Below are 24121 nucleotides of genomic sequence, written 5' to 3' on the forward strand. Positions count from 1 at the left end.
TAGGTGGTGAATTAAACAAAGATACACCTTTGGTTAAAACTTCAACATATCACCACCCACATCACCCAACAAGAAAATAGCCCACAAGATAGAAACGAATTAGCAACAAGGACAACAACCCATGCATGACGGATAGAGAGGTGTGACGATCCACCCATAGCACATCAACACAAAGGAACTACTAGGATCAACTCTCATCTCAAGCGAACGAGGCACCGGCTACATAGAGTAATCACCTTTCTCTTGGATGGCTAGATGCATGTGCATGGTACCAATGGACTACTCTTTTGAGTAGATCTTATTATTTGTGTTCTTCTTTTGTTTCGGGGATGAAACGTGTTTAAGGGGGGTGGAATGTAGTATACTTAAGGGGGATATTATGGGGTACAGAGGGAGGTACCCAAGGGAATAATGTAATAATGTGATAGGCCATAGTTAATAAATAAAGTTGTTAACTTGCATCATGTAAGGGACCACAAGTAGTTAGGAATAATGTGATAAGCCCATGGTAATGTATGTATGGTGTTAAAAGACCCATGGTATTGTATGTGTGAAGCCTATATAGAGGCTAGAGACTCCCCATTGAGGATGTCAAGGATTAGTGTATTGACAAGCATATGGCTTGTGGAGTATTCTCCTTCCTTAAGGAGTAGTTGTATGGTGACACCATACCTCAAGAGTTTTACTAATAAAGATCTAAAGATTCTATATTTTTCTCTTGTATCGACCATATTTTCTATTTTCAAATATTTGCAGGTCAGATATCTAATTTTTTTATTAAAAAAAATTATTTTATTTTTTTATTATTTGATTATTTTTTCTATTTCATAGATTGAGATATGTTGGTATAGATATATGTTGGTTTTTTATATATGTTTATGTGGGCATGTTTTTCTCATTTTTGTTAACTCCATGTTGAGCAAGGTATCAATCACACTTCTCACTCATATTGTGTAGTGCATCACATTGAAATGTTTTAATGATTATTGTAAATCTATCTTAATGAGGAGACTTGATCATTCTCATCAGATAATAAATTTTGAGTTGGGATTAATGTGTATGTTGGAGAAATTGTCCACTCTATGTTGTCAACTCCATTTTAGAACATTAAAAGAATTACACATTCAAATTATTTAAATATTTTAATTTTGAGAGACTTTTTACTTTCAATTGATATTATTTTATGTCATGGTGTATCGGCAACTTACTAGAGTAATCTGGGCAGGGCCCAAGATCAAACCTAGTGGCTACGTTATAACACAGAGAATATATCTAACAACCCATAAGCCAGATATACCAGAAATTTATGACTTAGCAAGAGTCGAGACTCCACGAGGGAGGGAAGCCTATTCCTTGAGCATTATCACAACAAGGAAAATATGTACCCTCGTGGAGATTTTACTTTCAATTGATTTTAACAATTTAAGTGGGCTTAATGGTTAAGAATATGTGTTTCATAATATGAGGCTGGGAGGGGGGAACTGGGGTGATATTTATCCCCATAAGACAAAAAGAATTATCATTTTCATGTACTTTGGGTAAGGAAACAAATAACCAGGAAAAATTATATGCCCTTCTCCAAGGTATATCCATTGCCCTAGCTTTCTCTCCTCCTAAGTTATAGGTTGGCTTGCTTCTTAATAACAATGGTCGACAATTTCAAAGCATCCCATACATGGTTGCACCTATCATTTCTCATGCACGTCACATGGTGTGTGGTTGGGTCGGGTCAAGGAATAGATTACTAAAAGTTGGCACAACTACATTTATGAATTTCAATGTTTCAGTAGTCTTATCCATCATTCCTCGTCGGATAATTTAGGTCATGCACACTTAGTATGATGTAGTTTTCCCATGGTATTTGTGGGATCCCACAAATGCGATTACGAAATCCAATACCACATTAGTTCTTTTTATCACTCTCCTAAGGGTATTCAAGGCCATGTACCCTTGGAATGATATAGACTCGTCGCATGGTATCTACTAGCTCATGTTTGGAGATTGCTCACATTGTGCCCTTTGATTATGGAATAGGGGTTGATATTTGTTGGAATTTATTTAAGGCTTGTTATACTAGTGGATAATTGTGTCTAGATTACAATGAAAATGGTGGCCTAGCGGAAGAAGACAACCACCACTCCTGTGAGTCGCCCAAGGAACCTCCAAGTGAGCATTTTCAACTCTAACCCAACATTCAATAGCTCTTTGTGCACTGTAAATTTAATTATAGAGATTCATATTGACCATGGGTTTCAACTTCAAAGGATAGGAGATAAAATCGATGGTCTACACAGTTAGATGGAAAATTTAGTACTAGTCAATGTCTTAGATAAACAATCTCCCACATATTCTATTAATCATGACCTTTAGGTGTCCTCTATTATTCCAAATTTGAATGTTATGGTCCCATTGTAACTCATTTCTAGAATGGAACCAAGCCAAATTCCTCCCGCTTAGTAGTTAGTTATTCATGTAAAATTTGGTGTTTTCCTTGGGGTATATCGCAAAAGTTTCACTATAATATACTTTGGCTTAGTTTCTTGGTAGATGATTTTTCACAATTGTACCATTTTGAAAACACTATATTATGTCATTGTAAGCATCTATATTTCCTTTTTGGACTTTGTTCTGAAGTGATTGTAGACAAAAAATTAAGGACACTTCACATTGATCAAATAATGTTACATATTATATACATCAAGTGTTGTCTCAAGATAAAGAGACAATATTGGACACACAATCACTTGGTTGAGAAAATGGCCTCAAAAACATTCTAACTAATAGAAACATAATCCTTATATAAGTAATGAGTACACCAAAGACAAGTAGGAGTTGTACCACTCCCCCTTAACAACTATTTATCATGATCACAATTAGACAATTCTATTTATGGTCCAACCTCATGTTTATAAATTCTTACATCCACATAAAGGAATAGTCATCCAGCGAATTGCATGGATACCTAACCATTATAGTTGTTGGTTTACTGGGATGTCCATCATGTACATGGTTCATTCAATCATTATATTTACATACTTGTACTTTTACCTACACCTTTAATTCCCCCTACACCATCATCATCCTAGGTTTCCTCAAATTACCTATAACCATGCTTAGGGTTTGTTGTCTTACCCTCAACCATTGTATGGGTTTTGTCAACTAACCCTTAACCATGCTCAAGGTTTTCTTGGCTAACCCTCAACCATCCTATAGGAATCCCTTTCCACTTCCCTCTCACAAGTGGTTTTTGTCTTACCATAAACTTACACTACAAAGTGGTTCTTACCATAAACCTACACATACAAGTTGGTTTTAAGATTACCACCAACTTGATGGGGCTACACATGCCTTATCAAGTGTACATCATGTTCAATCAATTTAATGTCTTAAATTTCTAACATAAATTATCAACCAGGGCTAATAAACTGATGAAGTGTGATGCACAATATGTGCTTAGTTAACCTTGTTTCTTACTTTTTTGAGTATGTTTTTTTATTGTTTTGAGGGTTTTGTCTTTTATGCGTAATGATTTTAATGGATGTTAAGTGTCAATGATCAACTAAGTCTAATGGATGTTTAATATAAAAACTAATTTCTAAGAAGGAAGAAAAGGAAATGTACTTCAACTAACTTAATTTGCATAAAATCAAATCAAAAACTTGAATGGTTAGTCTAATATAGGCTGGCACTATGTCTATGAAAAACATAGCATTATTCTAGATACAATTGTATTCATTAATAAGATGAAAGTGAAATCACTTCCTATCCTATCTTTGAAAACTCTTGATCAAAAATAAAACTAATCTTATTCTATGAAATGAAAGCAAGCAACATAAAAACAACTATGATCTATTGCATGCTCGAATACTATTGTGAACATTCAATATAGGAAGATGTCGAAATCATATTCTTTAAATGACTTAAGAAATTGAGTATACATTAGATGTGATATAAGAAAGCATCATAAAGGCATGGAAAGGAAAACTTGCAGCTACTATGTGATCTAATGCCTATTAGGCAACCCAAATTGGAAGAACTACCTTCCTGGACTTGATGATCATGAGATTACACAATAGATGAAAGATTAATCTAAAAAGCATGACAAAAGCATAAGGAAAGAAACTAAATCATTGTTTATTCTTAATGCCTCAAGCAACCAATATTGGAAAATAACTGAATGTTACCTTCTTGAGAAGCTCTTTTGAAAACATAGGGTTAAACAGTGAATGTAAAGTTGAATCTAAGAAAGCATTGTAAAGACATGTGAAAGAAAACTAAGTCATTGTATGCTCTAATGTTTCAAACAATCCAATTTTAGAAAATAGATAAAACACTACTTTCTTGAGATGCTCTTAGGAAAAATAAAATTACACAGTGAGGTAAATCTACATTTGAAAAATAAAATAACATTTGCAATGGAAAGCTAAACCATTTGCATGAATCAAATTAAAACAAACTAATTAATCTTACAAATTTACAAAGGGATGCACATGGTTGATGGGGGCCCTTCCATTGTCCAATAGCATTCCAACTCGCAAAACTCACATTCTAAAATTCAATAATAGAAAAAACCTTCTTTATTGATAAACTCACAACTGTACACAATGGAAATCTACACTCGTAATCTCATTACATCAATAGCTCTTCACTTTACATCTCATTCCATCTCAAGCCTTATTACAAAACATTATATAATTATTTCTCTTCTTTTCCTCTTTTTTTTTTACCCCCTTCATAGGAGAAAACTTCCCCTATTTATACAAAAAGATGAGAAGCTATCTCATTAATGAAAGTCCATGAATCTCTCCCCATATCTCTAGAGTTACAATCAAAATAGGAAATGATAAGACACGTGTTTTCTTAGAGTTTCAATACAAATAGGAAATGAGACACATATCCTTATGATCCCATGATCTTCTCCGCTCAAATTCGAATTTGGTTTTGGGAGGCCACATAAAGGTCTTTTAGAAGCTTCCTTTTGACCTACACATGTCAACAATCGCATCCCACTTGTTAGGTATAAGAATATGCACATTATTTTCTAATTTTAACTATAAATTCATTTAAAAATGCTAAGAATTAATAAAGTTTGGAAAAACATAAATGTGACCCAATAATGATAATGGTAAGGTAAATTTAATGAAATGGAGGTAAAAGTAATGAAATAGAGGTGGAGTGAAGGTGACAATATGGAAATATAAGTGAAAATGTAATGGAAGTGAATGAAAATTTCAAGGCCCAACACATCACAAGTGACTCAAGTACAATACGCACTCCAACTCATGGAATTGCAAGGTACATGCATTATTTAGGACCACTACATCAACATAAAACATAACATATAGACTTACTATAACAAGTCTAACTCACATAACAATGTTGTGATGAGTATGTTATTATTATACACACACATTTACCTACATTTTTCCACCATATAATCTCAACCACTACTCCAACCTTTGTTTTTGCCTCAATTAATATCATCAACAACCATGGTGCCTTCAAAAGCATTGTCTCTGCTACAGTCATTTGCTTCATTTAATCTTTGGCATATTTATTTGCATCTTGGTTCAATTTTCCTATTAGAATTTCTCTTCTTCATTAGGAAAATGTTAGAGTAGTCAATTTTAACAACTACGCACTCACACATTGAGTTTACTAGGCTCAATAGTTTAATTTTACAAACCCCAAATGAATTTAAAACACAATTCATTTCACCTTGACCAAGGATTTCCATAATTTTGAGCGGCCACAATCATTTTAAAAATATAAAGCATTTTTGTTCTCATTTCCAACTCCAAGATCTTAAATGGTTGCCTACTCTAGGTTTTATGGCCTTTCTTTCAATTTCCTTCATTGCAAATAGTAACCAATTTTTTCCAGATATATTTTCCTTTTCGAGAAATATGAAAAACATGGTCAATTTCCAAATTGTAGAAATAACTCAAAATTTGCAATGGCTAATGAATTCAGACTTAAAACAAAAGAAACACATGGAAGCATTCAAACACTATGAACACAGTATTTTCTTAGGGATCCCAACTGGGGAAAACCCCTCCTTTGTTTTGTATTAAATCATATGATAATATAGATCTATTACAATGATTGTTTCAATCCTTGAAGCTCAACTTGCACTGCAATATTGATCTCCTACTCTCTGACCTTCTCTGACCAACACTTATCCAAAATAGGCCTCGAACTTCCTCTTATTTCCTTACACAAATCCTGAGCAAATTAGCTCCTAAAAAATAGGGAAATCTCCTATTTCCTTAAACAAATGAAGGAGAAATTACCCATCTGCTCCAATGAAAAACCTATACACTCTATAATATACATTAATAATTACAGTGATGCCTTTTTTCTCCAATCAACTAGGAAATTTGAATTGGATGCACATGACTAGGGCTATTTTTAGTAAATTGACTAGTTACCTAGTTTATATTTGATATTAAACTAACTAACTAAATATTTATTTATATTACTTAAATATAGGTCATTTCAATAACTAATTAATTCCTATTAATTATTTTATATTTAAATATGGTGGTGATGATGATGATGGTGGTGGTGGTGGTGGTGGTTAACGTCCACTGAGACCAAACTGGTCTATCAGACCTATAATTTTCTTAGTTTTTAATCATATGGCTCCTCGTCTTTCTTGGCAAGATTGGTGTTGCAGCTTACTTTCTTTTCTCTACAGACTTCCAACTTCCTTTATCTTGCATCTCCTTCATCTCTTCTAGTTCTTGTGACATTGGTGTCTTAGCTTCGCGATCTATTATGTTCGTCCTTTTGAAGATAGTCAGAGAAGAAGTTTGGTCTAGGAGATCTGCTTTGCTGTTAAACGAAGATTTATTTTGTCGAATCCTCATAATATCTTAGTTAACTAGGGCAGATTTGGGCTCTTCCATGTTGCCACAGATTTTCCTTGTTCTTCCATTCTGCCGTAGATCTGGGTTCTTCCATTCTGCCGTAGGTTCTGTCATTGAGATTGTAGTTGATGGATTCGTTCTTTAGACAGGTGCAAATGTGTTGTATTTCCTCTGTGGTGGTGGCATTGCCATACATGCTCTAAACGCCCTCGCAACAAGAGCTGTCTTCCTGTGGCACCGGCGTTCCCTGGGTGAGATACGTGGCGTAAGATGTGATCCACTGAGTGACGGTGTTGCAGTCCATTGTAGCCGAAGGTGGTTGGTGGAGGAAAACCCCCATGCATGCCCAAATGCAAATGCAGATGACTGTGCCACTCATGCTCCATGCCTTCTTCGCGGCCATTGTGATACAATAAGGAAATTAGTCGAGAATTGGATGGTTGTGAAAGGGATTTGTGGTGATCTTATTTAAAGTGGATGTGGCAATCTGATCCGCACTCGCTGTTTAGGTGAGATTTGGTTAGTCATCGGCATCTGAAAATTTTGAGTGAATAAGTTTGTTTGCACATTTTGGGTTCTAGATCTAATCTTCTACAACTAGATCTACATCTAATCTTATCTTCTACTTTATTTCTCTGCAGCTGGGTTCTACGCCAAGTAAAATATGGCTCCCAGCTTCACGAAAATAGTTGTTGGCTCATCCGCTTCTTGAGGGCAAGCTCCTGCCCATATCGTCAGTGAAGCCCCAGCTCCCACTGTCCAGGTGGTCCAAGCCTCACTCAATGAGGCTTTGAAGTTTTCTGAAAGTGCCCTAATCTGTCGGTTCAATGGTTTTTGGCTGCGGCTGACAACTCTCCACATCTGGATCTCAGAGGTATGGAAGCCTGTCATTTCTGATGAAATTAATATCTACCCCTGTGCTAGGGGTTTATTTATAGTAGATTTTGAAAATCCTTAAAGCAGACAATGTATTCTAGATTCCAACCCTTGGTTTTGGGAAAAATCAGGCCTATTCATGAAGCCATGGAACCCATCATTCGATCCCTCTACAGCATTCATAACCTCAGCACCAGTTTGGGTGAGATTGCCAAGCCTACCCTTGCATCTCTGGAATCTCTCCTCGCTAAAAGCCATTGGAAATGCAATTGGGAAATTTTACTGTAGGTACCCAGAAACAGAGGAATATGCCAGAACCACCTATGCACACCTCTGTGTGGAAATATATTTCAGCTCTGGATTCCCAGCTAAAATAAACCTAACAAGTAAATACTATGTGTAGAACCAGAAACTCAATTACGAAAGTGTCCTTTTCAGATGTCGATCCTGCTTTGAGACAGGGCATCTAGCCAAAAATTTCCCAAAAGCCTCCCAAAAAAATTCTACTAGAAAAAACCACCACAGATCTACATGGTGGGAAAGAGCACAAAAGGAACACTACACTGTCATCAAAGAAGAATACTCTAGAGAAAACTCTGAATCACAAGAAATTGGGCAAGAAAGAAACAACTCTCAAGACAGGCAGGGAGAAAGCCCCGCCCAACAAATCAACAGTTATGAGGATTCGAATACCGCACAAAATAAATCTTTATTTAACAACAAAGCAGATCTCTTAGACCAAACTTCTTCTCTGACTATCTTCAAAAGGATGAACACAATAGATCGCGAAGCTAAGACACCAATGTCCCAAGAACTAGAAGAGATGAAGGAGATGCAAGATAAAGGAAGTTGGAAGACCGTAGAGAAAAAAAAGAAAGCTACAACACCAATCTTGCCAAGAAAGACGAGGAGCTAGATAATTAAAAACTAAGAAAATTATAGGTCCGATAGACCAATTTGGTACCAATGGACGTTAACCACCATCATCATCATCATCGTCATCAATATTACAACTACTCAACTAAACTCCTACTGACTTTATTCATTATTAGAGCTCAGATAACTGAGTTTCACTAACTATAACTCCACTAGATTGCTATATTTTAGCAATAAACTCATGCACAACTCTACTTATAACCCACAAACTCGAACAGACTGATTTAATTAAGTGACTTGGCCATGTCACTCCTGCTAACTGCAACTTAAGCCATCTTGGTGATGTGGAAATTTGAATTTTTCCATTTGACTAAGGCACAATTCAAATGAAGTGTTTTCTTGCTACAATTTAACACTCCCTCTTAGCAAGAAAAGGGTTCTGAACAACCCCAATCTTGCTCCTATGGAACTCGAACTTGCCTCTTGACAAAGCCTTTATCAAAATGTTTGCATCTTGCTCCTCTGTGGGAATGAATTGGAACATGATGATCCTTCTCTACACATAATCTCTTAGGTGATGGTACCTAATGTCTATATTCTTGGACCTATCATGAAACACTAGATTTTCAGAGAGTTTTATACAACTTTAATTATTAAGTGAATAAATGTAAGCTCCATCCCCTAACTAGAGGGACCAACCAAGATCTTCCTCATCCAAATAGCTTGGCATGTTGTTTGACTAGAAGTGATATACTCTGCCTCTGTTGAGCTGAGTGCCACAGATATTTGTTTCCTATTATACCAAGAAATTGATGTTGACACAACATTGAAGATAGCTCCAAATGTGCTCTTCCTATCTAATGGAATCCCTGCCCAATTTTCATATTTCAAGCCTTGGATCTACACTCCATCAGTCCTCTTGTACCATAAACCAATATCTATTGTGCCTCTAAGGTATCTGAGAACATGTTTTGTCGCTTTCCAATGAATCTTTGTAGGCTCCACCATAAATTGACTAAGTTGATTAACTGCAAAACAAATGGTGAGCCTTGTGTTCACCAAGTACATCAAGGACCCCACAAATTTCTTGTAGTACCATCTATTGTCTCTCTTGTAGAAGCATTCTCTTTCCTTTGGTTAGTAGCAAGAGTGTTTCCATGGGCTTGCAATCCTGCATATGGAATCTATAAAGGATTTCATAGGTGTACTTCCCCTAACCAACAAATAGATCTCCATCTCCCTGCCACACCTCCAAACCAGGAAAGATGTGGATCAATCCCATATCCTTCATCTCAAAATCTCAGCTTGTAAGGTCCTCCTTACAATACTAGATCAACCTCTCATCTCCTGTCAGTATCAAATTCATCTACATACAAGACTAAGATGAGTAGACTTCCATTTACCAAAATGTAGTAGAGGTTGGCATATTCTTCACTCTTAGTGAAGCCTAATGCACTGAGATAGGAATCTATGCAAGTGTACCAAGCACAAGGTTCCTGTGTGAGACCATAAAGGGCTCTCTTGAGTTTACACACATGTATCCCTGTAAAATGTGTCAAATCCCTCAAGTTGCACAATCTAGATATCTTCCTCAACCACTCCATTGAGGAAGGAAGTCTTAACATCCATTTGGTTGACCTACCACCACATCTATGCTGCCAATGTTAGTATGGTCTTGATAGAAGAATATATTTCCATAGGGGAAAATGTCTCCTCATAATCAACACCCTCCACCTGTGAGAAGCCTTTAGCCACAAATCTAGCTTTGTACTTCTCAACACGGCCATCAGCTGCATGTTTCACCTTATACACCCACCTAGAGCCAATAATATATTTTCCCTCATGTCTAGGCACAACCTCCAAAGCATCATTCTTCATGATGGAGTCATACTCCTCCACCATGGCATCTACCCACACCTGCTGGGAAACTACTTCCTCAAATGAACAAGACTCAAAATCAATCAGTTTTATCATGAGTTCCATATATTCTGTATATTTTTCTGTTGATATCCTATGTATATGCAAGGAGCTAGGAGCTCCAACATGCTCCTGAGCATCCTGCACCAGTCTTTCTTCCTCCCTATTTCTCTTCCTCCCTTCTCTATAAGGCTTTGTATGAGTGGGTTCATCCAGTTAGCCTACTCCTTGCTCCTCCACATGTGGTTGCTCCACAACATCTTGTAGATCTGACACAGCCTCCTCCTCTGGATCTAGAAGCTCCTCCTCTATTGGAATGATTAGCTTTGTCTCTAGAGAGCTTTTCATGGCCTTCTCCTCATCAAATCTGACATCTCTCCTCATCGCAATCATCCTGAGTGAAGGCATATGCACCCAGTAAATATGAGGTGTCTTTGTATATCCTACAAAGATCCTCCTCTCTGCAGTAGGCTCCAACTTTTTTATGTTATCTTTGGATACATGACAATATACCATGCATCCAAAAATGCGAAAGTGGGAGACATCTGGATTCCTCCCAGAGAGAGCCTCTCCAGGTGTGATCATTCCAAGAATTTTGTGAGTTCTCATGTTCTGCAAATAAATAGTTGTATGATATGCTTCTGCCCACAAGTATAATGGTAGTCCCTGTTCGTGCAACATTTCTCTTACAGCCCCTACAATGCTTCTATTTTTCCTCTCTACCACCCCATTTTATTGTGGGTTGTGAGGCACAGTCAACTTCCTTCTAATACCCTCATTGACACATAGTTATTTGAAAGAATTAGACAGATACTCTCCTCCATTATCACTTCTTAAGGATTTATTTTCTATCCAATCTCATTTTCAACTAAGGCTTTAAATTCAACAAACTTTGAATAAACCTCATCTTTCTTCTTCATAAAATATATCCAACATTTGCGGGAAAAATCATATACAAAGATCACATAATACTTGTGCTTTGTGACTGAGACTATAGAAAATGGCCCATGCACATATGAGTGAACTCGCTCCGAGATAGCTCTAGTTTTGCTATCTCGGCCCTCGAAGGAGGATTTAACATATTTTCCAAGAGTGCATCCCTTGAAAACATCATTTTGATCAAGGGTGCATTTTGGAAGTCTAGTGGTGATCTGGTGCATTATTTTCAAAGCTCCATAATGTAGGTGTCCCATGCGCATATGCGATATCTCTCCAACATCTCAACACGAAACATGTTCTGCCTTGCTATTTTATGTAGTGCATGCATCCACCTCTAGCTTGTAGATACTTTTAACCCAAACACCAATTTTTTTTACTTATCCAATAGCAACATGCTTCAGATAACCTTTCCCTTTACTAAACACCATATTATATCGACATTATTCAAGTACAGCAACAGAAACTATTTTTTTCTTCAAATCAGGCACATACATTACATTCTTTAGGTGATGATGGAAGCCTAACTCCCTCTTAAAAGTGAGAGTGCTAATCCCTTTTTTACTATACCTCCCATCATCTCCAAGTTCATTGTAGGTCCTTCTCCTCCAGAATCCTGAATAACTCCTTACTTCTTGTCATATGAAATGAAGCACCAAAATCTAAGTACCATACACTACCTTATACAGTACTTTCTATGAATGCAATGAGGGTGAAATCCAACTCGAATTGTGATGTGAGAGAATCACCTCCTACTGCTCTCGCAAACTTCTTACTAGATTTCTTGTGCGGAAACTTGGTTGCATAATGTCCATACTCATGGCAGTGAAAACATTTCATTTTATTGGGGTCTTTCTTCTTGCCATAGTTTTGGATAGATTCTACCTTTCCTTGGACCTTCTTTTCCTTGGCTTTGTTTCCTTTTCTTACTTCTAAGAAAAATTTTCTTCCTCCTAAGTTTTGGATATGACACCATCTATAGTGTTTCTTCTAATCTCCTCCTACACCAAATCAGACCAAAGTCTCTCCCAATATAGGAGCTTATCTCAATTTCCATTAACTAAATCTTGATAGTTGTATTAGGAATTTGGAACATCAAGGAGTGTTAAGCTCACAATTTTAGATAATAGCAAATTTTCTCCTACTCCTCCAAGTTCATCTCTGACTTGAGTGAATCTGGATAGGTATTGAACAACATTTTCTTTTTTTCCCATTCAAATGTTCCTGAGCTTATCTCTCAATTCCAATTTCCTAACATCATTACTACTTTGGAATAGATTTGTGAGAGTTTTCCACATTGAAAATAAATTCTCCTTTCCATTCAAGTTCTAAACCACATGATCTATGACACCCTCCAGAATAATCCTCCTGACTTTTGTTGTGTCTTTCTTCCACTGAGAAAGTTGTTGTGCATCAAAATCTAGTGGTTTTGGAATATCATTTTTTGTGTACTCTAATACTCCATTATCATTCAATACAAATTCCATCTTATCTTTCCAAGCACAAAAATTTGAGGTGCCCTCCAATACATACTCAAGCCTCAATCCATTGAAAGACATTGTTCCTACACTGAAGAAATCTTGTAGCAAGAACTCTACAATTCATAAAAATTCTGAGATAATATTTGGAACCTGGTTTCCATGTAGTCTTCAATAGCTCTGATACCATGTAGAAATAACTCACAATTTTCAGCTGCTAATGAATTCAGACTTAAAACAATAGAAACACATGCAATCATTCAAACACAATGAACACATTATTTTCCTGGGGAACCCAACTAGGAAAAACTCCTCCTATATTTTGTATTAAAACAAATGATAATATAGATCTATTACAAGGGTTGCTTCAATCCTTGAAGCTCAACCTATACTGCAATATTGATCGCATGTTCTCTTTCCTGCTCTGACCAACACTCAGCCAAAATAGGCCTCCAGCTTCCTCCAATTTCGTTGCGCAATTCCTGAAGAAATTAGATCCTAAAAAATAGGGAAATCTCTTATTTCCATGTGCAAATCCAAGAGAAATTTCTCATCTTCTCTAATGAAAAACTTGTACACTCAGTAGTATACATTGATAATTACAATGATGCCTTTTTCCTCCACTCAACTAGGCAATTCAAATTTCATGCATGACTAGGGTTATTTTTAGTAAATTGACTAGTTAATTGAGAGATCAGTGAGTTAACAACACTCACAACTACTCAACTAAACTCATACTAACTCTATTCATGACTAGAGATCAGATAATTGAGTTTCACTAACTATAACTCCAATAAATTTCTAGATTTTAGCAATCAATTCATGCACAACTCTACTTCTAGCTCACAAACTCAAATTGAACAATTTAACTAGGTGACTTGGCCATGTCACTCCTACTAACTGCAACTCAATTCATGCTGCTAATGTGGAAATTCAAATTTCTCCATTTGACTAAGGCACAAGTCAAATGAAACCTTTTCTTGCTACAATTTAACAAAAAAAAATTATTGGAACCACAAAACCTGTAAGAGAGATCCAATACCAAACCTTTGAAGTAACATAAATTGCGATGTATCTCCAAATAGTATCATTTTTCTTCTTGGTATCCTTCTAGAAAGGTGGAAGGGGAGGATAGTCGCATAAACTCAGCCAATATATTTGACAATTCTTTGTGATTTTTCTCAAAACCCTTACCAAAATTTTCAAGTGGATGCCTTCCCAACTCCATAGCTAATGCACACATAAGTGTTCCAATTGTTCCATTAAATTTAAATAAAAGTGACAGACTTGATCCATAGCCTAACAAATTGGCCACTCCTTAGGGAAATAGAGACTCTTGGTAATGCAAAGATTTCATTTTATTAATTTTCTAGAAATGCTTCCAATGGTGATCTAACTATTGAAAGAAACAATTTGGAAATAGCTTCACACATAATTTAGTTTGAGTGTGGCTAGTAAGAACTGAGGAAATATTATTATCTTAAAATGTCCTAGGTTGAAATCCTCATAGAGAATTATAAGCATATTTCAACCAACATCTCTAGCACAACGCGTAATCCAGGTACATCCGTGAGTATAAGGACTAGCCAACAGCATCTTAATTGGTAATCAGAGGCACCATACCAAGTGTTAATATATGTATTTCTAGTAGTAGATTCCAAATACAATTCTAATGATATCAATCCTTCATTTTAACTTCATTCATAGTACTAAAAATTATTTATATTAAAATTTGAAATAAAACATCATATGTGAATAAAACATGGAATAGGGTTTTGATTGAATGGTGATGGATTATGAAGCATAGACTGATGATTTTCCTCGATTAACACTATGTGATATTGGATCCAAACCATAGACACTTAATGAATCATATCATGAAAAATTGCATGGGCATATCCACACACCTCAAATATCCAACAAAGAATTCCAACACTCCTTACGCCATTGGAGCACCTTGGTGTCAGATTCCGAATCACCCATTAGAGAAATTTTGAGGTCTAAAATGGGCCTCCTAGGAGATATTATAAAATAATAATAAAATAAGATTAGATTACATCATCAAATTTTAGAGGGAAAAATGAAAGAACTACTTTTTCAACTCATATTTTCAACTTATCTCCCTACTGTTTTACTCAAATGTTGAGCAGGAGCACTCGTTGGATGTGGAATTTAATTCCTCATCCAAGGAATACCCATGTTGCATACTTTCAATGGACCCTGCTACATGAAAAATGAGAAATACATGAAAACCATGCCTGCAATCACATTTTTCATTTTCCCTGTAAAATTAAACATCGAAAGTATGCAACATGGGTACTCATTAGATGAGGAATTATAGTATGCATCCATAGAGTCATCCCACTCGAAATTTGAGTAAAACCATAGGGATATAAGTTGAAAATACGAGTGGAAAAAGTAGTTTTTTTTTTTTTTTTTTTTTTACTCCAAAAATGATGAATCATCCCCCATGGTTGACATCATCATCTTTAATCCTATTAGTTCTTTCAAAGTTGTTTTGGTTGTACATTTTTGTTTTAAGGCCCATTTTTTACCTCAAAGTTTCTCTAATGAAGTGGAGGTAACCCATGAACCCCACCAGATTGGTCTTCACAGTGTTGCAATCCATTTTTTCTTGACCAACATAGCCAATAATATTAGTAGCTACACCAATCAGCCACCTCCCACATAATTAGCCCCACTGTTATGACCTCTACCTCGAATCCTTCTCATCCTAGTCATATAACCATAGGCGTAGCACCACTTGCATGCTCAAGCTCCCTTTATTTTCCTCTACAACCTCCCAAAACTGAGTCAGTGGCACAACTCAGTGCCATGGGGACTTCCTTACTGTGACCAAGCTTTGCTTCAACCACTTAGCCTCAGAATATCTTCTAACAAGATGAGGGTTCTCTTTCATAACTTCCTCACTACCATAGGGCGAGTGATGGGAAACAACATCAGCATCTAGAGTTTATTTTCCATAGCATGGTAGCTCCAAATCTTATTAATTGGTAAACAAATAAACCACTTAAATTACCTAATCTACTCTCCTATGTCCCCAAGACCTCCCATGAGGGAGTAAGTCGAGGCCTACTCTAATGCCAAGATATAAAATTACATAAGCGTGCCTCACATTGATCAAATAATGTTACATATATATACATGAAGTGTTGTCTCAAGATAGAGAGACAAAACTATACACACAATCACTTGGTTGAGAAAATATATCAACCAAACATCAAATTAGGAGACTATCTAGTTGTAGAGATTCTCTCAACCAACTAGGCCTCAACAACCTCCTAACTAATAGAAACAAACCCCTTCTAGAATTAATGAGTACACCAAAGAAAAGGAGTTGTATTGTCTAACAATTGTCACATTCTAAGAAACATATTTTGATTATTAATATATTCCCTCACTACTGTTAAAAAAACTAATAATAATAATTACACCAACATAAATCCATATTAAACCTATATTTATCAAGCATTGAGAGGGATCAAATTCCTTAGTATGTTTTTTTAAATTAATGTTAGGTTATTTAATAGGGCCTAAATGATTCGGGAGGATCCAAAATACCTCAAAATTCTGAAGTTCTTGAAACTCAATGAAAATGTTTCCATGACATAGAGCTCGGAAAGATATTTCATACAAATTTGAATGACCTCAAATGGACTCTGTGTGACGAAGATATCACATTTTGAATTTTTTTAGAATAGAAGAAAGTTGGAAAAGTGACACATGGAAATCTAAACAGGTGACACATAGCATTTCATATAGCTAATGTGGCTAAACTGTTGAGAAATGGAAACAAGAAATTCGAGTTTTAATTTTTCCTTGAATTAAACTGAGAATTAAAATCGAATTATATTCTCATAGAAACTTGTAAATAGTTAATTAAGTTTAATTAAATTAATCATCTTTGTTGGAGAGGTAAATCCCCTCTACGGATAGAGGCGATCCCTACTAGCCCAGCAAGGGTATAGCAACAATCAAACAAACGAAGGAACCGAATCAGAATTCTTCGGAGAGGTTGGGATGGGAAGGGGGGCAACCATATGGTTCCCCCACCAAGTAGTTCGGTCGTTTCCTTCGATTGGAGTCGTTTGACTACCTCTCCCCTTCCATCCCATGTGCCTTTCTGGGTCACCGCCTATGCCTCCCATATGGCGCTGCCTGGCACTGTGTTGGATGAAGGCGCATCGGTTAGTCTTATGCCCGTTACTACTTGGCAGGCTTTGGGTTCCCCATCGCTTGTACCTGTCGCACCGAATCTCACCGCTTTTGACGGAGGAACGAGTCAACCATTAGGGATCCTTCCACAGTTTCCTATTACTTTGGGAGGCAAGACTGTCTATATAGACGTCTCGGTTACCCAAGGTTCTTTAGACTTCAGTCTTCTCCTTGGGCGTGACTATGTGTATGCCATGGGAGCCCTTGTTTCTTCACTTTTCCGTGTGGTTTGCTTTCCACACGATGGAAGAATAGTGACGATAGATCAATTATCGTTCGTTCGTCCACAAGCCCCTCCGGCACCATTGTCCTTCCCTCCTGGTTTTCATCCACCTGTTGCATCTGTCTCACCCCAGATCAACTACGTGGCCACCTCCCCCGTGCCTATATCCAGCAATGTCGCCGTCGTGCATAGTGTCCTAGGGGCATTGGGTCCTGACTTCCGAGATATTGACCTCCCACCGGGAGCGCCACTCTTGGAAGCCCCGACTTCCTGTTCATTATGATGAAGTTCGGGCAGAGCATAGTTCACTTTCCTATATCAAGCTCCCTAAAAAATGAAATTAGGTCTGGTTGGAGCATAGTTCCCGATCTTGTGTCAAGCTCTTTAAAAAATGAAACAAGGGTTATGAGGATAGTTCTTTTACTGTGTCAACCTACTTAAAAAATGAAACACCTCCCTTTCCCAATCGAGTCTTTTGATTAAGATCTCGTAAAATACAAGTCGAGTCTTTCATCGATCTCGAGAGTGAACCTTCATTCCATCCACTTTGTTGAATGCAATGAAGCTTGGGGGGCATGTACCTCGATTTGCGTCATTATGCTGGGGGCATGCGAGCTTATAACAAGCATAGTTTTTCGTTTCAAGCTTGTGTAAACATGAAACCGAATCCAAGCAGAGTTCTCCATGGTTCAAGCTTGTGTAAAAATGAACCCATACCCGAATTACATCTCGTGATTGCCATTTTTATCCGCTGAATTCTGTTCGATGAGCCTTGGTTGTTTCATTCCATTGCTACCATCTCTTTGGCTGATCATATGCTCTCACTTGGTTGTTTTTCCTTTCCTAGGAACCGCAGCGATGAGTGGTTTTATTAGCCAGCCTCTTGACCATTACATGTTTTGAGCAGTTCCACCATTTCCGGAACCAGTTGCTACCTTTTATACCACTCGTTCCTCTAGGACGAGTCACCTTTAAGCTCTTTTCTGACTCGTAAAATGTGAAAAGATTGCCGAGTATTTTTCCCTTTTTGACTCGTTAAAGAGAATAAAAATGGAGGTCTGCTTTCAGCTCTTTTCCGACCGTTTAAAGATGAAAAGATTGCCGAGTTTCCCCTTGACTCGTTAAAAGGAATGAGAGGCGGTCGCCTTTAAAGCTCTTTTTTCGACCGTTTAAACTAAAAAGATTGCCGGGTGTTTGTCGTTTCGCACTCGTTATTGGCTCTAAAACGACGTACTTCTGACCGCTTTTTACTTTTTCGGGTCGAAGTCACTATTTACGAAAAGTACTCCTCGATCATTTTGGTCGGGCGGTTCTTTCGAGCATTGTTTTATACTTTTTCGGGCTCGAGAGACACAACTTTACGAAAAAGGACCCCCCTGGAGTTTTCTTTTCTGCTGTCTTTTCAGACTCTCTAAACAGGAAAAGACGCCGAGTTCTTCCTTTGTCAGACTCGTTAAAACTTAAATGACATCGGGTATCGTCGAAATGACACCTTTTCAAGCATATGCTATCCCCGTCAAGCTTGTCATCCAAAAATAATCGGGGTACCTGCCAGAAATGGTGGGGAAAATGGAACTGTAATCATAGTCGTGTCGGCAGTATGTCGCTCTTGAACATGGCACTCTTCTGCTTCGTGTCTGGGTGGGACCATCTCATCTTGTTTTTCACTGGCCTCTGTGGGTTTGGGTTATCCTATTCGACCTCTCATCTGCCCATCGCCATCATCACTATACCCTTTGCTCATTTGATGTCAAATACTGCCAAACCTGCTACAGTGCCGTCGATATGTTCAAGAGAAGTTGACCTCTACAATAATACAACCTCATCTGCTATCTCACACAAATCATGTTTCCTCTGTCTCGCGTCGATGATGTGGGAAACATTATGGCCCACCTTCGATCAAGGTCACTTCCTGTCGACTTCAGCTCATTATCCGGGAAGGTGACTTAGAGACTCCCTTCGGGTGCCTTAGAGCCTGCATGCCTCAATGGCAGGTTCTTCGTGTTCGACGCGAGGTTTACATCATTGGCCTCCGATCGAATGATTCCGTGGGTGTTCGACACCAGCTCATTGATTCACATGCCGCGGATTGTACCTATAGTACCTTGAGGGCCATTGTCATTATTGGTGGTACCTCTCGCGTCTGTTAACAGTTTTCATCATTGACTGGTAATCAGATGATGTTCATGCATGTTCGACTTCAACCCATATATTCACATGCTTGAACTTGTACTTTGTTCGGATCGGGACGGAGCGCAAGACCCTGGATCCCTGTCTGTTATGGTCCAGGTTGCGATTTTGTGGATGATCATTACATGACTCATTGATGGATGGCTGCGCCCATACCTGAGTCTTCATGGATGGCTGCGACCATACCTTATCATTATTATGGTCTTTTTAGCTGGGTGGCTGCGTCCATTCCACGGACCTTTTCGCATGTCTTTTTGGATGGCTGCGCCCATGCCTAGACTGCATGTACTTGATTATTAGAGATATTTCGGTCCTTCCTGGTGGTGTTCCAGTTCGGCGTGTGTTGTAAAGCATTTCACCCCTCCCACTCTCTCGGTCTTCATGCTTTAGGGGGCATCTGTTACACAGTAATTTGTCACTGCCTTCCTGTCAGTCACCCTGCTGTGCCAATCACTAAGCTTCATGCCTTCTGAACTGGCCCAAAAACCCATTTCCCTAAAGTTTTATTCATCAGCGCGTCTGTTTGAAAAATACCGCGATGACTGGCGCTCCATAGTGTATTCCGTGCGCTGCCAGCTCGGAAGGACATCACTTTTCCGCGCTGGTCGCCAGCACGCCTTTCCCGTGTTCTTCTGCGCTGACATGACTGTCCTAGTTATGTAGACGCGGCGACATCGCGTCAGTTGCCTCATAATCCACGCTGATCCAGTTTGGTCGATTTTGTTCAAACAACCAGCCTTCCAGATAACTCCAGGCTTGGTTGTTAGCTTTGTGAATGTCGACTCCCTTCTATGGCATGTCTGTTCGACCCTTTGCAACCATTTCCCTCAAGGATAAGCTCATCCTTCCACCCTTTTAGGAGGCTCCTTCTCCTACATATACTTCCACCATTACCATGAGCAGCTAGTTAGACATAGCTTGGATTGTATAGATCTTATAGTGCTCAGATTGCTGCTACTATAGGTATTTGGTGTGCTAGGTGTGGAAGTGATTGATTGCTTAGGGAAGGTTGTTTTGTGTTGCTTGTGTGTGAGAGAGAGTTGTTTGTCTTGGGAGAATCATCCTCAAAGGTGAATGCTTGAGATACATGCTGACTGGCCCCTCCTGAGAAGGTTACCGACGTCAGAACATTTGGTTGTACTCTTCTCTATTCTGATTAATAATAGATGACTGCTATTATTGTTCCATTCTCATTTGTACTTGCAATGGTTAAATGTGAATTACATCTTTTCTGACCGATGTATGGTTGCTTTTACTAGATTTCACGCTTGCGTTTGTTTCCTCTTCGTGTGTGCAGGTATCTATTCGCGGAGATCGCGAAGGATCGTGATCAGCCAAAACGAAGGAGCGAAGACAACATCTCTTCGTCAAACGACAGCGCTGGAATCCAAGTAGGTGCTCTTTACCTCTTGTTTAATTGTAATTAGGAACATGCATAGTAGCATTGTTTGATTGTTGCTAGACCCTTGCTGGGCTAGTAGGGATCGCCTCTATCCGTAGAGGGGATTTACCTCTCCAACAATCTTAGTAATTTCGAGTTGGAAGTATTTTTGTAGTCATGTATATGTTCTCCCTAAGTTTTAGGGGTCCAGAATGAGTTTAAATTGAGTTGGAAATTAGATCACTCGATTACTAAGTTAAGTTCTGTTAAATTACTTCTAAATTATTTTTGGAAGAGGACTAATAGCCAGTTGGTGCACGAATGCATCCACTAGTGCTACTCCAGTTAGCTGAAGATTCCCTCATGAGAAACTCATGCATGTCAGTTCAGAGAAAGACCCAATTGAGACTAGAATGCAGGGACAGTGTACTATCAGTGGCATTATTTACTGGAATGTAAATATCATGCATGCATCAGAGATTGATCCTATGTTTGGATTGAGCAGTTTTGGAAGCATGAATTCCCTTTAAATATGGGATATTCATTATGGAATTATGCAAAAGATTAGGGGCTTGGAGAGATGCAGAATTGGTTAAGTGTTGGCCAAGAGCTAGCTTGTGAGTTGAGAGAGTTGAGCATACTTGTGCAGAATTGTTCTGGTGAGAACAAGCATTGTATGATTCTTCACTCATATTTTTTATTTAATGCAATACAGATAGGTGTGGTTTTGAGTTGTGGCTTTCCCCAAAAAAACTTATTTTGTTATATGCCATTGATTTATATTTTTCTTGTTCGTATTGTTTTCATCGATCTATTGGCTTCCATTGGTTGAAAGTAGAAGTAGATTCTTGTCTTTTGCTTTAGTACATTGCATGAGCTTATGAATCTACGAGATTTTCTACATAAAAAATATAGGTGACATGTGGTAGGTCGTACATCTAAAGAGGCAGTATGTGTGAAGGAAACATGGATAACACAGGGTGGAGCAGGGCCACATGGCAGGTAGATGATGCGACCACTAGCCAGTAGGTAATGTGGAATCCAGTCAGTGGGTGATGTGGAATCTAGTCAATGGGTGATGTGGCATCCATTCACCAAGTGATTGGCATATGACATGGATAAGTAGCAATGTGTGCCAATGAAAGGCTTCCATGTGGTATCCTTTGATAGGCCAAGAAGGTTTAATGGCTAGGGGATAAAATTTTGGGGCTAGTGGAAATGAGGACCACATGGATGTAGGACTAACCAACTATCAATAAGAACTAGTGGGCGGAGCCAATGTGGTTTGACCCCATGACCCATGAGGCATTCCAATGTGCTCCACTAATGAGCCATAAACGAAGGCTGTATGCAATGGGGAGAACCTTCAACTTAATTTTTTATTGTGGCATATGGGTTAAAAAGGAAATTTCTATGGTTTTTACCACGTGAACTATCGCACGGGTATACAATAGCTCAACCAACACACCATCAAACTCAACATTTAATAAAGCCACCTCACAGTTAAATTTTGATTTCAAAGATTTTACAAGGATCCAGACTTCAACTCATGTGGTCTCGACCCTGGGTCTATGGACTACTAGGTTTCTAAATAATAAAATGTTACCATCACACCATAGATTTTTTGTTGTGAAGTATTTTCGAAGCTTTAGCCTTTTGTAATACATTTTTTTCCTACATATTTTGTAAACTAGGGGTTTTTTCTCAAGTTTTGGAGCAGTAAAAGGGGGAACTTTGGTGGTATTTTGAAACCATTCTTGCTACAACAAACAAGGTTTTGAATTATAGAATATTAAGGCTTCCTTATTGTAATTTTTGGGCTTTTTACATTGAATAAGGATGGCCACTCCCACTAGAAGTGGACCTAGAGACGTAGCCCACAGTTTGGGTGAACTCTGTTAACAATTTTGTTTGTATCTCCCTTTCATTTTATCTACAAATTTCTTGTCCTTGTTTTATGTGATTTTGGTTAAGCTGATTTCACACTCTTGTTTAAGAAAACAAGTTATTCAAGATCCTAGATCAAGTTGCATTTGCTCCTATTTTTTCTTAATTTTCATTGATTAACACTTTATTGAGTATAATTGTTCAAACTTAAAAATTTGAAAAACCTATCAATTTTAAAGATCTGTATCGATTAGTTTCAGAAGAGGCAAGATGCGGTTTTTTAGTATGGATGCTTACCAAGTCTAGGTTTAGGAAAGGAGGACAAATTGAAGCTTATAATCCTGACATTGGGTCAAGAAGAGAAACTAGAAGATTAGATATGGCCTTACCAATAGGAAATCCATTTATCTCTAAAGTAGAATTATTTGAGGCATTCAATGCAATGAAGGAAATGGTGGAATAAATTTACAACGAAAGGAAGAAGCAAAGAAGAAAAGGAAAAAGTCAAGTAAAATTGAAGTTGGTGGTGATCCTTCATCATAGAAGACTTCTCCTTCTTCTTCTCCTCCTCCTCCTCATCCTTCTCTACCTCCATATCCTCATAAAAAAATTGATTCTAAAGGGACATTACTAAAATTGGATGTAAAATTTGATTTACCCATGTACAATGGCAATATTAATTTTGAAATATTATACAACTAGGTTCGACAATTGGAGGTATACTCCATAGTTCAGTATATTGTTGAAGATGAGGTGAAAATTCAATTGGCCTCTCTTCGATTGGAAGGCATGGCACTAATCTGGTGAAAAGGTAGACTTTGGGAAGGTGTCCATAAGCATGGTAAGACCCTTTCCACCTAGTATGAATTCACATCAGCATTAAAGAAACAATTTTACCCTTTAGCATACACCTAGAAAGCAATCATGGAGTGGCAAAACAGTAAGGGTAAAGAAAAGAGTGTGCAAAGCTATATAGGAGAATTTAGAAAAAAATACTTGGCTTTGAATATTCCATTGTATACACAAGAAACACTCCTAAAACATAACAGTGGCTTACATAGTTATATTTGTCACGCTAGTTTTTTACTTAAACCATTTAATCTGGATGAAGTGAGTATGCAAGTGAATTATAACGAGGCGGGTAAAAGGGGTGATGGTGTCTCTACGGAATCCACCCAAATGAAAGAAGGAAAATACAAGGACAATATGAAAATAAAATCCTCCATAAATAAAGATTATGTGAAACCAT

This window comes from Pinus tabuliformis, chromosome 1_1 (assembly GCF_031772625.1).
Source record: "Pinus tabuliformis cultivar Carrire ecotype Pingquan chromosome 1_1, CPIR1, whole genome shotgun sequence".
Lineage (NCBI taxonomy): Eukaryota > Viridiplantae > Streptophyta > Pinopsida > Pinales > Pinaceae > Pinus > Pinus tabuliformis.